The sequence below is a fragment of the Panthera leo genome, chromosome D2 (genome assembly GCF_018350215.1).
Source record: "Panthera leo isolate Ple1 chromosome D2, P.leo_Ple1_pat1.1, whole genome shotgun sequence".
NCBI classification, from domain to species: Eukaryota; Metazoa; Chordata; class Mammalia; order Carnivora; family Felidae; genus Panthera; species Panthera leo.
In genome coordinates, this window is record NC_056689.1 from 45,041,396 (window position 1) to 45,058,377 (window position 16,982).

The following is a 16,982-nucleotide window of genomic DNA, read 5'->3' on the forward strand; positions in this document are numbered from 1 at the left end:
TACAAGAAACACAAAGGCAATAAATTCATATCTTTCAGTACTCACTCTAAATGTCAATGGACTAAATGCCCCAATCAAAAGACATAGGGTAACAGAATGGATAAGAAAACAAGACCCATCTATATGCTGTTTACAAGAGATCCACTTTAGACCTAAAGATACCTTCAGATTGAAAGTAAAGGGATGGAGAACAATCCAGCATGCTAATGGTCAACAAAAGAAAGCCGGAGTAGCTATACTTATATCAGAAAATCTAGACTTTAAAATAAAGACTGTATCAAGAGATGAAGAAGGGCGTTAAATCATAATTAAGGGGTCTATCCACGAAGAAGACCTAACAATTGTAAACATTTATGCGCCAAATGTGAGAACACCCAAACATATAAATCAATTAATCACAAACATAAATAAACTCACTGATAGTAATACCATAATAGTAGGGGACTTCAACACCTCACTCACAGCAATGGACAGATCATCTAATCAAAATATCAGCAAGAGGGGCGCCTGGGTGTCTCAGTCGGTTAGACGTCTGACTTCGGCCCAGGTCACGATCTCACGGTCCGTGAGTTCGAGCCCCGCGTCGGGCTCTGGGCTGATGGCTCAGAGCCTGGAGCCTGCTTCTGATCTGTGTCTCCCTCTCTCTCTGCCCCTCCCCCGTTCATGCTCTGTCTCTCTCTGTCTCAAAAATAAATAAACGTTAAAAAAAATATATCAGCAAGAAAAACAATGGCTTTGAATGACACATTAGACCAGATGGACTTAACAGGTATATTCAGAACATTTCATCCTAAAGCAGCAGAATATACATTCTTCTCCAGTGCACATAGAATGTTCTCCAGAATAGACCACATACTGGGATACAAATCAGCCCTAAGCAAGTACAAAAAGATTGAGGTCATACCGTGCATATTTTCAGATCACAACGCTATGAAACTCGAAATCAACCACAAGAAAAAATCTGGAAAAGTAACAAATACTTGGAGACGAAAGAAAATCCTACTAAATAATGAATGGGCTAACCAAGAAGTTAAAGGAGAAATTAAAAAGTTCATGGAAGCCAATGAAAATGATAACACCACAACCCAAAACCTCTGGGATGCAGCAAAGACAATCGTAAGAGGAAAGTATATAGCAATCCAGGCCTTCCTAAAGAAGGAAGAAAGATCTCAGATACACAACCTAACCTTATTCCTTAAAGAGCTGGAAAAAGAACAGCAAATAAAACCCCAAACCAGCAGAAGACAGGAAATAATAAAGATTAGAGCAGAAATTAATGCTATCAAACCAAGAAAACAGTAGAACAGATCAGTGAAACCAGAAGCTGGTTCTTTGAAAGAATTGACCAAATTGATACCCCCTAGCCAGTTTGATCAACAAGAAAAAGGAAAGGATCCAAATAAATAAAATCAAGAATGGAAGAGGAGAGATCACAACCAACACAGCAAAAATAAAAACAATAATAAGAGAAAATTATGAGCAATTTTAGGCCAATAAAATGGGCAGTGTGGGAGAAATAGATAAATTCCTAGAAACATATACACTCCCAAAACTGAAACAGGAAGAAATAGGAAATTTGAACAGACCCATAACCAGTAAGGAAATTGAATTAGTAGTCAAAAATCTGCCAAAAAACAAGAGTCCAGGGCCAGATGGTTTTCCAGGGGAATTATACCAAACATTTAAGAAAGTGTTAACACCTATTTTCTTGAAGCTGTTCCAAAAAATAAAAATGGAAGGAAAACTTCCAAACTCTTTCTATGAGGCCAGAATTACTGACCAGCATTATCTGACCTGCCAATTACCTTGATTCCAAAACCAGACACAGACCTCACTAAAAAGGAGAACTATAGACTAATTTCTATGATGAACATGGATGCAAAATCCTCAACAAGGTACTAGCCAACCAGATCCAACAATACATTAAAAAAATTATTCACCACGACCAAGTGGGATTTATACCTGGGATTCAGGGCTCGTTCAATACCCGAAAAACAATCAATGTGATTCTTCACATCAATAAAAGAAAGGACAAGAACAATACGATCCTCTCAATAGATGCAGAGAAAGCATTTGACAAAATTCAGCATCCTTTCTTGACAAAAACCCTCAAGAAAGTAGGGATAGAAGGAGCATACCTCAAGATCATAAAAGCCATATATGACCCAACGCTAATATCATCCTCAATGGGGAAAAACTGAGAACTTTCCCCCTGAGGTCAGGAATAAGACAGGGATGTCCACTCTTGCCACTGTTATTCAACATAGTATTGGAAGTCTTAGCCTCTGCAATCAGACAATGCAAGGAAATAAAAGGCATCCAAATCGGCCAGGAGGGAGTCAAACTTTCACTCTTCGTAGATGACATGATACTCTATATGGAAAATCCAAAAGGTTCCACAAAAAAACTGCTATGACTGATTCATGAGTTCAGCAAAGTGGCAGGATGTAAAATCAATGCACAGAAATCAGTTGCATTCCTATACACCAACAATGAAGCGACAGACAGAGAAATCAAGGAATTGATCCCATTTACAATTGCGCCCAAAACCATAAAATACCTAGGATTAAATCTAACCAAAGAGGTGAAAAATCTATACACTGAAAACTATAGAAAGCTTATGAAAGAAATTGAATAAGACGCAAAAAAAAAAAAAATGGAAAAAGATTCCACGCTCCTGCATAGGAAGAACAAATATTGCTAAAATGTCGATACTACCCAAAGCAATCTACATATTCAATGAAATTCCTATCAAAATAACACCAGCATTCTTCAGAGAGCTAGAACAAATAATCCTAAAATTTGTATGGAACCAGAAAGGACCCCGAATAGCCAAAGCCGTCTTGAGAAAGAAAACCAAAGCAGGAGGCATCACAATCCCACACTTCAAGCTGTACTACAAAGCTGCAATCATCAAGACAATATGGCACAAAAACAGACACTCAGTTCAATGGAACAGAATAGAGAACCCAGAAATGGATCCACAAACGTATGGCCAACTAATCTTTGACAAAGCAGGAAAGAATATCCAATGGAATAAAGATAGTCTCTTCAACAAGTGGTGCTGGGAAATCTGTACAGCGACATGCAGAAAAATGAACCTGGGCCACTTTCTTACACCATACAAAAAAATAAACTCAAAATTGATGAAAGACCTAAATGTAAGACAGGAAGCCATCAAAATCCTCAAGGAGGAATCAGGCAAAAACCTCTTTGATCTTGGCTGCAGCAACTTCTTACTCAACATGTCTCCGGAGGCAAGGGAAACAAAAGCAAAAATGAACTACTGGGACCTCATCAAAATAAGAAGCTTTTGCACAGCGAAGGAAACAATCAGCAAAACTAAAAGGCAACCGACAGAATGGGAGAAGATATTTGCAAACGAAATATCAGATAAAGGGTTAGTATCCAAAATCTATAAAGACCTTATCAAACTCAACACCCAAAAAACAAATAATCCAGTAAAGAAATGAGAAAAAGAAGGACTAGTTACTTCTCCAAAGAAGACATCCAACTGGCCAGCCGACACATGAAAAAATGCTCAACATCACTCATCAACAGAGAAATACAAATCAAAACCACAATGAGATACCACCTCACACCTGTCAGAATGGATAAGATTAACAACTCAGGCAACCACAGATGTTGGCGAGGATGCAGAGAAAGAGGATCTCTTTTGCACTGCTGGTGGGAATGCAAACTGGTGCAACCACTCTGGAAAACACTATGGACGTTCCTCAAAAAATTAAAAATAGAACTACTCTATGACCCAGCAATTGCACTACTAGGTATTTATCCAAGGGATATAGGTATGCTGTTTTGAAGGGACACATGCACCCACATGTTTATAGCAGTACTATCAACAATAGCAACAATAGCCAAAGTATGGAAAGAGCTCAAATATCCATCGATGGATGAATGGATAAAGAAGAAGTGGTATATATATACAATGGAGTATTACTAGGCAATCAAAAAATGAAATCTTGCCATTTGCAACTATGTGGATGGAACTAGAGGGTATTATGCTAAGCGAAATAAGTCAGTCAGAGAAAGACAAATACCATTCACTCATATGAGGAATTTAAGATACAAAACAGATGAACATATGGGAAGGGAAGCAAAAATAATATAAAAACAGGGAGGGGGACAAAACATAAGAGACTCTTAAATATGGAGAACAAAGAGAAGGTTACTGGAGGTGTTGTGGGAGAGGGGATGGGCTAAATGGGTAGGGGGCATTAAGGAACCTACTCCTGAAATCATTGTTGCACTATATGCTAACTAAATTGGATGTAAATTAAAAAAATAAAATTAAAAAAAGGAAAGTATATCAATTTTTAAAAGAAACAAAAAGTGAATACTTCTAATATATCACTATTAAGAATAATATTTATGGAAGGCTTTTGGTAGAAATTCTTTATTAAATTATGGAATTTCCTTGCTCTTCTTGGTTTTCTACAAATTATGAATAAGGGATGAATTTTATCCAGATTGTTTTTCTGCATATTTTGTATGAATATATATTTTCACCAGTAATCTATTAATATTTAATTACATCAATGCATGTAAAACTAATTTTAACATTTTACAAATAAAACCTAACATGGCCATAGTAATTTTTTTAAAAAATGTTTATTTATTTTGAGAGAGAGAAAGAAAGTGTGAGTGGGGGAGAGGCAGAGAGAGAGGCAGTGAGAATCCCGAGCAGGCTCGCAGAGCCTCACATAGGGTTGATCACATGAACTGTGAGATCATACCTGAGCTCTAAATCAAAAGTTGGATTTACTTAGCTGACTGAGCTACCCAGGTGTCCTGGGAATGGCAATTTTTTAAAACATTGCTGAATTGAGTTTCCCACTAGTTTAAATCACAATCATGAGAGAAGTTGGCTTATAATCTCCTTTTTTTGTCCTGTCCTTATCTGGTTTTGATATTATGTAATATTAGCCTCATAAAATGCACTTGGGAGTGTTTTTATTTTCTTTTCTCCTGGAAAAACTTTGAATATGAAAGATACAATTTATTTAGTATGTGCTGAATATCATGGACTGAATTCTGCCCCTTCCTCTGTTTATACTTTGAAGTCCTAACTGTAATTTGACTGTACTTGGAGATAGGGTCTTTAAGAAGGTGATTAAGGTTAAATGAGATCCTAAGTGTAGTCACCTAATCCCACAGGAGAGGGGTCCTTACAAGAAAAGAAACACCAGAATCTTTTCCTATGCACACACAGATAAAGGGGCCATGTGAGGGCACACCAAGAAAGTGGCTATATATAATCCAGGAAGACAATCCACACCAGAAGCTTAACATTGATGGCGCTTTGATCTTGGACTTCCAGCCTCTAGAACTGTGAGAAAATAAATTTCTGTTGTTGAAGCCACTCGCCTATGGTACTTTGTTATGACAGACCAAGCAGACTAACACTGGATTATTTAGTGCTTGTATTTCTTTTATAAGTCATTTTAGGTATCACAATTTCCAGGAATTTGAACATTTATTTGCATATATTGGTATAAAGTTGTTTGATTTTTATATTTCTGCTCTATCTGCAGTTATATCTTCTTTATAATTCCTACTGTAATTTACTTATGTCTTTTCTGAACGCTATACATTGACAACAGGGAAGATACTGCCCTCAAGGAGATGAAAATTAGTCTTACCTTTTAAAAGTATGAAGCACAGCACATAAAGAGATATAGACTATATCTGTGGTATTCCATTATTATTGTTGTTGTTGTTATTAGTTTGACCTTCTTTTATATCATCCAATTTATGTTAAAAATTTTTTTGTAGAATTTCCCACATTTCAGATTTGGTTGATTGTTTTCTAATAGTCTAATTAACTTTTATCCTATTGTCAAATTTCCTGTAAGCCAGTAGTTAGAAGCTAGAAGCTTGCTGAATTTCAGGTTCATTTTTGTTGTTGTTGATGGTGTTATTTTTCCTGCATTACATCAGGAGACACATATTGTTTAACAGTTGCACTTCTAGTGATGCTAAATGGGTCAGTGGGATCAGGTTTGTGAGTCTGCTACCACCATTAAACATGAAACAACATTTCTACTTATGGTTATATCCCCTGACATTAAAAAATTTTTTTAATGTTTATTTATTTTTGAGAGAGAGAGAGGAAGACACAGCATGAGCAGGGGAGGGGCAAAGAGAGAGAGAGAGAGGGAGACACAGAATCTGAAGCAGGCTCCAGGTTCCGAGCTGTCAGCACAGAGCCCGATGCGGGGGTCAAACCCACGTGCCCACAAGATCATGACTTGAGCGGCGTTGGACGCTTAACCAACTATAGCACCCCTATATCCCCTGACATTTTATCTGATGGTTAAAACAGTTATTGGTAGATGTCTGAACCTATTATTTTAATAGATTCAATAGCTGTCTGAATCTATTATTTCAATTGCAAAAATGGTGATTTCTAATTTTCTTATTTCTTCTGCATTTATTAACCGAGATTCCCCTTTTCCCAGTCTTATTTAGATATAATTGACATATAGCACTGTGTAAGTTTAAAGTGTGCAGCAAAATAATTTGGCATATATTGTGAAATTAATACCACAATAAATTTAGTTAGCATCCATCATCTCATACAGATGCAGAAAAAATTTTTTTTTCCTGTGATGAGAGTTCTTAGAATCTCCTCTCCTGACAGTGTTCGAATATACCATAAAGCAGTGTTAACTATATTCATCATGTGCATTACACCTCTATTCCTTATTTATCTTATAACAGGAAGTTTGTACCTTTTGACCAGCTTCATCCAATTCCTCCTCCCACCCCTGCCTCTGGTAACCACAAATATGATTTCTTTTCCTATGTTTCTAAAATTTGATGTAGATTTCACATATTAAGAGATATCATACAGTATTTTTCTTTTCCTGATTTATTTCATTTACCACAATGCTCTCAAGTTCCATCCATGTTGTTGCAAATGGCAGGATATCCTTTATTTATGGCTGAATAATATTCTTATTGTTTATATATGTTACAACTTCTTTATTCATTCATCAGGTAATGGCCACTTAGGTTGCTTGCATATCTTGGTTATTGTAAATAATGGAGCACTAAACATGGGGATGCAGATATATTTTTGACATAGTATTTTTGTTTCCTTCACATGTATTCCTAGACGTGGGAGTGCTGGATCATATTGTAGTCCTACTTTAAAATTTTTGAAGAACCTCCATACTGTTTTACATATTGGCTATACAAATTTCCAATCCCACCAATAGTGCACAAGGATTACCCTTTTTCCACATCGTTGCCAGGATTTGTTACCTCTTATTTTTTTTGATGATAGTTATTCTAACAGGCATGAGGTGAAATATCATTGTGGTTTTGATTGAATTTCCCTTTTGATTAGAGATGTTGAGCACCTATCCTGTATCTGTTGTTAATTTATATATCTTCTTTGGAAAAATGTCCTTCAGGTTCTTTGCTTATTTTTAATAGGATTATTAATTTCTTTGCTATTGAGTCATATGTGTTCTTTATATATTTTGGACATTTTAACAATATTAATTCTTTCAATCCATGAACATGGGATACCTTTCCATTTATTTGTATCTTCTTCAATTTCTTTCATTAATGTCTTTAAATTTTCAGTGTAGAGATCTTTTGCCTCTTAGTTAAATTTATTCCTAAGTACTTTGTTTTGATGCTATTGCAAATAGGATTGCTTTCTTTATTTCTTTTTGGACTATGTGTTGTTAACTGCTTCTTATCATATATATGATTTGCAAAATTTTTTCCCATTCTGTAAGTTTTTTTCATTTTGTTTATTGTTTCTTTTGTTGTGTGGAAGCCTATTAGTCTGGTGTACTCTGACTTGTTTATTTCTGCTTTTGTTGCTTGTGCTTTAGGTGTTATATCCAAAAAATCCTCACCAAGACTGATGTCAAGGAGACTTTTCCTATGTTTTCTTCTAGGAGTTTTATGGTTTAAGGTCTTATATTTAAGTTTTTAATCCATTTTGAGTTAATTCTTGTGTTATAAGATAGGGGTGTACTTTCATCCTTTTACATGTGAATATCCAATTTTCCCAGCACCATTTATTGAAGAGACTGTCATTTCTGCATTGAGTATGCTTAGCTCTCTTGTCAAATATTATTTGACCCTAAATGCGTGGGTTTATTTCTGGACTCTTGATTCTGTTCCATTGGTCTATGTGCCTGTTTTCATGATAGCAACATACTATTTTGAATACTATAGCTTTTATAGTATACCTTGAATTCAGGAAGTGTGATGCCTCTCACTTTGTTCTTCTTTCTCAGGATTGTTTTGGCTACTTGGAGTCTTTTTGTGGTTCTGTATAAATTTTAGGATTGTGTTCTGTATTCTTGTAAAACTGCAATTGGAATATTAATAGGGATTGCCTTGAACTTATAGATGACTTTGGGGAGTATGGATATTTTAGCAATATTAATATTTCCAACCCATGAACGTAATACCTTTCCATTTATTTGTGCCTTCCATTTCTTTCATTAATGTCTTTAAGTTTTTAGTGTAGAGACCTTTCATTTCCTTGGTTAAATTTATGCCTAAGTATTTTATTGCTTTGATGTTATTATAAATGGGATTGCTTTTTTATTCCTTTTTGGATAATTTGTTGTTAAATGCTTGCATTCGTATAGAAATGTTACTAATTTTTATATGTTAATTTTGTATTCTGCAACTTTACTGGATTCATTGATTAGGTATAACTTTTTTTTTAGTGGAGTCATTAGGATTTCCTACATATAAATTCATGTCAACTGAAATGGGGCCAATTTAACTTCTTTTCCAATTCTGATGCTTTCCCCCTCCCCCCTTAGCTTATTGCTTTGTCTAGGACTTCCTACTATGTTGAGTAGGGGTGGTGGGAGTGGATACCCTCATTTGCTTCTGATCTTAAAGGAAAATATTTCGACCTTTCTTTCCTATTGCATCTGGTAGCTATGGGCTTGTCATATGTAGCCTTTATTATGTTGAGGTAGGTTCCTTCTATACTTAATTTGTTAAGAATTTTTATAATGAATAGGTGTTGAATTTTGTCAAATGCTTTTTTTCTTCATCTGCTGAGATGATCAGATGATTTGTTTCATTAATATGATGTATCACATATATTTATTTGTGTGTGGTGAACCCATCCTTGCATTCTGTGGATAAATCCAACCTGATCATGGTTAATGACCCTTTTAATGTACTGCTCAATTTGGTTTGCTAGTGTTTTACTGAGAATTTTGCATCTATATTCTGTATTTGCATCAAGGATATTGACTTGTAGTTTTATTTATTGGTAGTATCCTTTCTGGCTTTGGTATCAGGGTAATTCTGACCTCATAAAATGAGTTTGTGAGTATTTTCTAATCTTTGATTTTTTGGAACATTTGGAGAAATATTGGTATGAAATCCTTTTTAAATATTTGGTAAAATCCACCAGAGAATTCATCTGGTTCTGGGCTTTTCTTTGCTGGGAGATTTTTGGTTACTGATTCAATCTGCTTATTAGTAATTGGTCTGTTCAGCTTTTCTAACTTTTCTGATTTAATCTGGGTAGCTTGTATGTTTATAAAAATTTTTGCATTTCTTCTAGGTTGTACAGTTTGTTGGTATATATTTATTCATAGTAGACTCTTAGGATCCTTTGTATTTCTGTGGTATCAGTTGCAATGTCTATTTTTTCATTTATAATTTTATTGATTTGGGTCCTTTATCTTTTTTTCCTTAGTTAGTCTAGTTATATGTTTGTCAGTTCATCTTTTCAAAGAACCAACTCCTAGGTATGTTAATTTTTCTATTGTTTTCCTCTTCTCTATTTCATTTATTTCTGTTCCAGTCTTTATTTATTTATTTTTCTTCTGCTAATTTTGGGCTCAATTTGTTCTTCTTTTTCTAGTTCCTTGAACTGAAGAGTTATGTTGTTTATTTGAGATCTTTCTTGTTTCTTAATGTAGATATTTATTGCTATAAAGTTCTCGTTTAGAGCTGCTTTTGCTGCATCCTATAAGTTTTGGCTTGTCGTGTTTCCATTTTCACTTGTCTCAACATACTCTTAAATTCTCCTTTTTTAAAAAAAATTGTTTATTTATTTATTTTGAGAGAGAAACAGAGAGAGCAAGCAGGGGAGCGGTAGAAAGAGAGGGAGAGAGAGAATACCAGTCAGGTTCTGTGCTGTCAGCATGGAGCCTGATGTGGGGCTCAAATTCACGGACGATTCCTTCTATACTTAACCTGAGCTGAAACCAAGATTCAGACACTTAACTAACTGAGCCACCCCAGGTACCCATTAAATTCTCCTTTTAATGTCTTCCTTCATCTATTGGATTATTCAGGACAGTAGTTAGTTTCTATGTATTTGTGAGTTTTCTAGTTTTCCTCCTGCCATTCTTTTTTAGTTTCTCACCATTGTGGTGAGAGAAGACACTTGGTATGACTACAGTCTTCTTGAATTTGCTAAGATTTACTTTGTGGCCTAAAATATGGTCTATCCTAGAAAATGTTCCAAGGGCTCTTGAGAAGAATTGTATTCTGTTGTTTTCAGATAGAATGCTCTGTATATATCTGTTAGGTCCATTTGGTCTATAGTCTTGTTCACATCCACTGTCTCCATATTGATTCTCTGTCTGGAGGATCTAGCCAGTGTTGAGAGTGGGGTATTAAAGTTCCAAAATATTATTGCATTGATATTTATTTTTCCTTTTAGTTCTGTTAATTTTTGCTTTATATATTTAGGTGTTTCAAAGTTGGGTGCCTAAATATTTACAATTATTATATTTTCTTGATTTATGACCCCTTTATCATTATGTAATGACCTTCTCCGTCCCTTTTTACCATTTTTAGGTTGAAGATTGTTTAATCTGATATAAGTATAGCTACCTCTGGTTTTTTTTGTTGTTTGTTACAATTTGGTTGAAATATCTTTTACCATCCCCTTCCTCTATCTATATGTGTGTCTTAAAGGCTAAAGTGAGTCTCTTGTCGGTAGTATATCATTGGATCTTGGGTATTTTTTTAAATCAGTTCAGTGATTCTATGTGTTTTGATTGGAAAATTCAATCAATTTATGTTTAAAGTAATTATTGATAAGTAAGGACTTATTAATGTCATTGTGTCAATTGTTTTCTGTTTTGTAGATACACTTTTCCTTGCTTCTTATCCTGCTGTATTTTAAAAAAAAATGCTTTGAGGGGTGCCTGGGTGGCTTAATCGGTTAAGCATCGGACTTTGGCTCAGGTCATGATCTCGCTGTTCATGATTTCAAGCTCCATGTCAGGCTCTGTGTTGACACCTCAGAGCCTGGAGCCTGCTTTGGATTCTGTGTGTGTTTCTCTCTTTCTCTGCTCCATCCTTGCTCATGCTCTATCTCTTTCTCTCTCAAAAATAAATAAACATTAAAAAAATTTTAAAAATGTTTTGATGTATTTTGATATCAGTATACTTTGACTTCTTTATCACATTATTTTGTGTAATTATTATAGGTTTTTCCCTTGTGGTTACCATGAAGCTTATTAAAATTGTAGCATCCTATTTTAAACTGGTAGCAACTTAACATTGACAACATTCCTAAACTTCACACTTTTGCTTCTCTTTTTCCTCACATTTTAGGTTCATGTTACATATATATTTAAATTTAAATTTATATTTGTAATTTATAATGTTGTGTATCCAATAACAGACTATTGTAGTTATGGTTACTTTTACTATGTTTACTTTTTAACTTTTAAAGTAGGAAGTGAATTATGCACCATCATTACTATATTACAGAATCTAACTTTGATTATATATTTACCATTACAAGAAGGAGTTTTACACTACTTTCTTATGTTTTTATAATATTAATTAACATCTTTTTACTTCTCAAAGAACTCTCTTTTGTATTTCTTGTAAGTCAAGTCTGTTAATGATGAACTCTCTCAGTTTTTATTTGCTTGGGAAAGTATTTCTCTTTTATTTCTGAAGGACAGCTTTGCCAGATACAAAATTCTTGGTTGACAGGTTTTTTTCCCTTACAATATTTTGAATATGTCACTCCTTTCTCTTCTGGCTTGAAATGTTTCTGTTGAAAAATCTCCCAAAAGTCTTATTAAGTTTCTGTTATATGTAACTTCTTTCCCCTCTGTAGCTGCTTTCAAAGTTTTCATTGTCTTTGACTTCTACAATTTAATTATAATGTATCTCAGTGTAGCCCTGCTGCGATTTAACCTGTTTAGAAGTCTTTTGGATTTTATGGATCTTGATGTCAATTTTTCCAAGATTTGGGAATCTTTCAGCCATTATTCTTTTAAATATATGTTCTCTCCCTTTCTGTTTCTCTTCTCATGTTGGAATTACCATAGTGTGGATATTGTTTCTTTTAATTGTGTCCCATAAGTCCCATAGGCTTTCTTTACTCTTTTCCATTCTTTGTAATTTTTGCTCCACTGGCTGGATAATTTCAAATATCTTGTCTTCTAGGTCATCGATTCTTTCTTCTGCATGGCTGAGTTTTCTTTCAAAGGTCCCTATTGAATTCTTCATTTCAGTCATCATATCTTTCAGCTCTAGGGTTTTTATTTTATCTCTTTTGATGGTTGCTATTTCTAATTGAATTTCTTACCTTGTTCATGTATTGTTGCCTTAAGTTTATTTAGTTGTCTGTGTGTTCTTGTAGTTCACTTCTTTAACAAGATTATTCTGAATTCTTTGTCTGACATTCATAGTTCCCAATTTCTTTAGTATCAGTTATTGAAGTTTTGTTAGTTACCTTTGGTAACTTTGATTTTTTGTGATTCTTGATTTTTTTATGTTGGTATCTTCATGCTGGAGTAAGTGATCTCCTCTTCCAGACTTTACCGGTTCACTTTGGCAGAGACAGTTCTTCACCAGCCAGCTCAGTTTGGGTTTCTGGATATATCTGCTGGTCATATCCTTGGGCAGGTAAAGCTTGCCACCAGTCCATTTTAGGGCAAGGCCACTGACTGAGCTCTGAGTTCAGGGTGTCAGTGCTAGTGGCTGAGAACAGTTGGATAAGACTGTTGGCTTAGTTATTTCCCCAAGTGAGACTGTGGGATGGGTCTGCAATTGCCTGGGTTCTCTGGTCAGGCTTACTCTGGTTAGAACTGATACTATATGCAGTAGTAGGTGGGGGTCTAAATTAGTTTCCCTGCCCTGGTATGGCAGCAGAATGGGCCTCAGGGCCAGCATGGCTCACTGTTTAGGGACCTGAATTGAGAAAGACTATGCATTAAATTCCCTGTCCAGACAGGGTCACTGGTTTTGCTACACAGATGGGGAAAGGCATGGGCTGTGTTCTCTGTTCAAGTGCCACTATAATGAGGGCTGGTAGATGGCATACGAAGTCTCCTGTGTGCTCTGGTTAGGTTCCCTGCTAGGGAAGGCTGAAAGTTTTATTCAGCAATTTGTGGGGCTATGGATGAATTTCCTTGTCTGGGTAGAGCAGTGGAACCAGCCCCAAGACCTATAAGGCTTTATTTGTGCTTTTTATTTGTGCTCTTTATATGTGCTCGTGACTCAATCCAACTCAACCCTAAGTTCCCTGGCAAATCATGTCTGTAGCTTTGCTCTGCAGATGATCGGCTTTGCATGCCAGAATATTTGCTCAAGTGTTGCTGGGCTAGGACGTTTTCTGGTGTTCTAGCTAGGCTTTCTGGTTAGGTGGGCAAGGAGCTATGCTCAGCAGTGGGTGGGGCTATGAATTAACTCCCCTGCCTGGACAGAATAGGAGGGCCAGCTCCAAACCGTCTTCCAGGTGTTCCTGGTCAGGCTTTCCGGTCAGAGGGGCTGGGAGCTATGCTCAGCAGAGTGTGTTGGGTGGGACGTGGGGAGGGACTATGGATTAGTTCCTAAGAAGAGTATGGAAAGGATATAGCTCCAAGGCCAGAAGAGATCTTTGTGGTATTGAAACAAGCCAACTTGCTCTCCAAGTTTTCTGGTTGAATGGTGCCTCTGGCTTTGCTCTGCAGATGACCAGCTCTGCCTGTTTTACTCTCTGCTCAAGTGTTGTTGGGCTGTGCAGCTGCCAGGTGTTTTGGACAGGCTTTCTGGCCAAGTGAGTCTAGGAGCTACACTCAGCACTGTCCTGGGCTATGACTCAGCTCCCATGCCTGGGTAGGAGCAGACCTGGCTCCAGGGCCACCCAGAACATTTATTGAATGATTATAGAAGGAGCAGGGACTCAGGGCTGGTTTCCCTTTAAGTTCCTCCAGAATTTTCTCTTGCTTAATTCTCATCTGCTCTGCATCCCTGGCTCAGCTCAAACAATAACCCAATTGGTGCAATTGCACCAACAATTTCAGTTATGTGAGACTCTACTTCCATTTTCTTTTCATTCACTATAGGGGACAATTCTAGGTTTTTCAAGCCTGGCACAAAGGTTGCATACTCAGAAGCCATTCTGTTTAATCTCTAGGATCTCTATCTTTGCTAGTCGAACCCTCCATGGGGAGTTAAGTTCCCTGAAGTCTTTGAATTCTGTGAGGTCACAGACCTCATCAGTATCTGGAACAGTGCTGCCATTTCACAACTGAGGAGGCTTGGAAAAGGCATAGAGGCAGGACAGCTCTAGAGCCTTGTAATGGGTAATAAACAACGACGACAACAACAACAACAACAAACCACGTGCTTTTCATATCATGGGGTGTGTGATGGTTCATTCTTCACAATGAAGCACTTCCTAAGTTGGTTAGTAGAACCCTGGTTGGCAGCCCAAGAAGGGTGGGACCTGAGGGAGAAGTATCCCCTTTGATAGGGAAGGGTGGAAATGGTCAAAGGTCCTGTCAACATGGGGAGTTCAGTTTCAGAGTTTCAAAAATCATTACTTCATGATCCCATGCCCTAGGGCTCATAAAAGGTTGGACAGTCTGGGATTATTTTGTAGTTTATTTCATTGTAAAACATGGTGTAGTACTGAAATATGTCTGTGTGGCTCAGGGGGTTGTCTTGCCAAGCTCAGACTGAAAAGAACCAAAGACAAGAAAAGCCTTTTTCAGGACACATAACAGAGACACGAAGATGAGTAAATAGTGTCAGGGGGTGACAGTCCAGAATGAACTGAGGCTATTGAGGACAGTGGAGGGACAGCAAAGGGCCCCTTAAGATTGCATAGGAACAAGGAGAACAAGGGCTGCATACATCCACTGGAATGTCTGGCTGGGAACCGTCTCTAGTGGCAAAGGGCATGGGTAGGTCCACGTAGGAAGAAGGAGCAAGGCAGCACCAAGCTGCTGTGCCTGTGATCTCCTGACTCAGAACTCACTGGCCAGGGCATGATGTGATCCCAGAGGTGACATCATGCATCTGCACAGGTCACCTGAGTGCTGGATCACAGGTCATCTGAGTGCTGGATCACAGGGGAGGTGCATGGAGCCTGGAGCTGGATGAGACCCAGAGTCTGATGCTGACCCTGGGAAAGGGCCTGTGAGTCCTTCAACAAGAAGAGACGAGCATCAGGAGCTAGCACAGGCTCACTGGGGACAGGCCACGCCAGGCACATGTCATTTTCGGCTGTGAGAGGTTTCAATCTGTTAATGTCATAGACAGTGGACCAGTTAAAATTTTTTTAATGTTTATTTATTTTTGAGAGAGACTGAGACAGAATGAGAGTGGGTTAGGGGCAGAGAGAGAGGGAGACACAGAATCAGCACACTCCAGGCTCTGAGCTGTCAGCACAAAGCCCAACAAGGGGCTCAAACTCACGAGCTGTGGGATCATGACCTGACCTGAAGTCAGACGCTCAACCGACTGAGCTACCCGGGTGCCCCAAGAGTGGACCAGTAAGAGGGAGCCCCAGACAGAGTTTTGTAGGACATTGTTTGCACTTGCCTGAGTGACCTTACCTCAGCAGTGCTGATGCATGAGACAGAGGTGACCCTCCGGGAGCTTGGTCATGTCAAAGGTCTCCAGCCAGTTCAGTACTCTCCTCCTTTTCATCTTCTTCTTCCTCCTTGTTCTTCTATTTTCATCTCTTTTTCCTCCTCCTCCTTGTATAATAGTTGTTGTTATTATTATTATTATTATTATTATTATTATTATAACATCATCTCATTTTCATCTCCCCCTTCTTATTATTGTTATTATATATTCATCATATGATTTCTTCCTCCTCCTCTTGTTCCCATTAGTAAGACTTGGGTGATACCATAGATGGAGCTAGAAGTATGGATATCTAACACTGCAATTGGCAGAATCTAGACACACAATGGTCTCAAGAATCTGGCAGGCTGTGTTTAAGAACATGGCATTTGGTGGGTTGGAGATGATGCACATGTGGCTTCCTATGTGTGGTTGTTAGGAAAATTACATGCAATAAAGAGAATTAAGCCTTCAGCATGTAGACACTTATGTAGTCAATAAATGGTGACTTCTGTAAAGGAGACACCATTATTTCCATCTTTTCAATGAGGAAATTAAAGCAGAGATAAGTAACAGCCAGTGAATGGAGAAACAGGTTGCATTCACATTTCAAAGATATTTTGGGCTTTTTACAAAGAACAAAATTTGACTCAGACCCCATGCATCCAAGCCCTTCATGACAGATGAAGACCAAGCTGTGGGGAGTGGGGCACATCCACGTCTGCATCCATACATACCAAGGTGCTTTATCCTGGCAGAAAGAGTATAGATACATTTCCTACAGTGGCACAATGCTCAAAAAGTAACAAAGTCTCTTGTTGATAAGCAACAATTTTAACTCCTTTAGACCGTAAACCAAGACTCAATTTCTATGTCCAATTTGGTACACAAAGAGCTCTTAACATTCTTGGGTCTTGGGGGTTTTAGAGGCTGGGCTATGGGGCTAGGAGTGGTAAAGTAGTTCTGGAGAGCACGTGGGCAGGGGGAGGCAGCAGTGGCAGCATCCTGGAGGGTGGCCGGGAGCATATGGGAGAGGGGTGTTGGCACCATGAGCAGCAGTTATGGAGAGAGAAGCATTCCTGGCTGGCTGTAAGGCAGATGTTTGAGTCACAGGGCAACTGCCTGCAGAGGGGATTCAC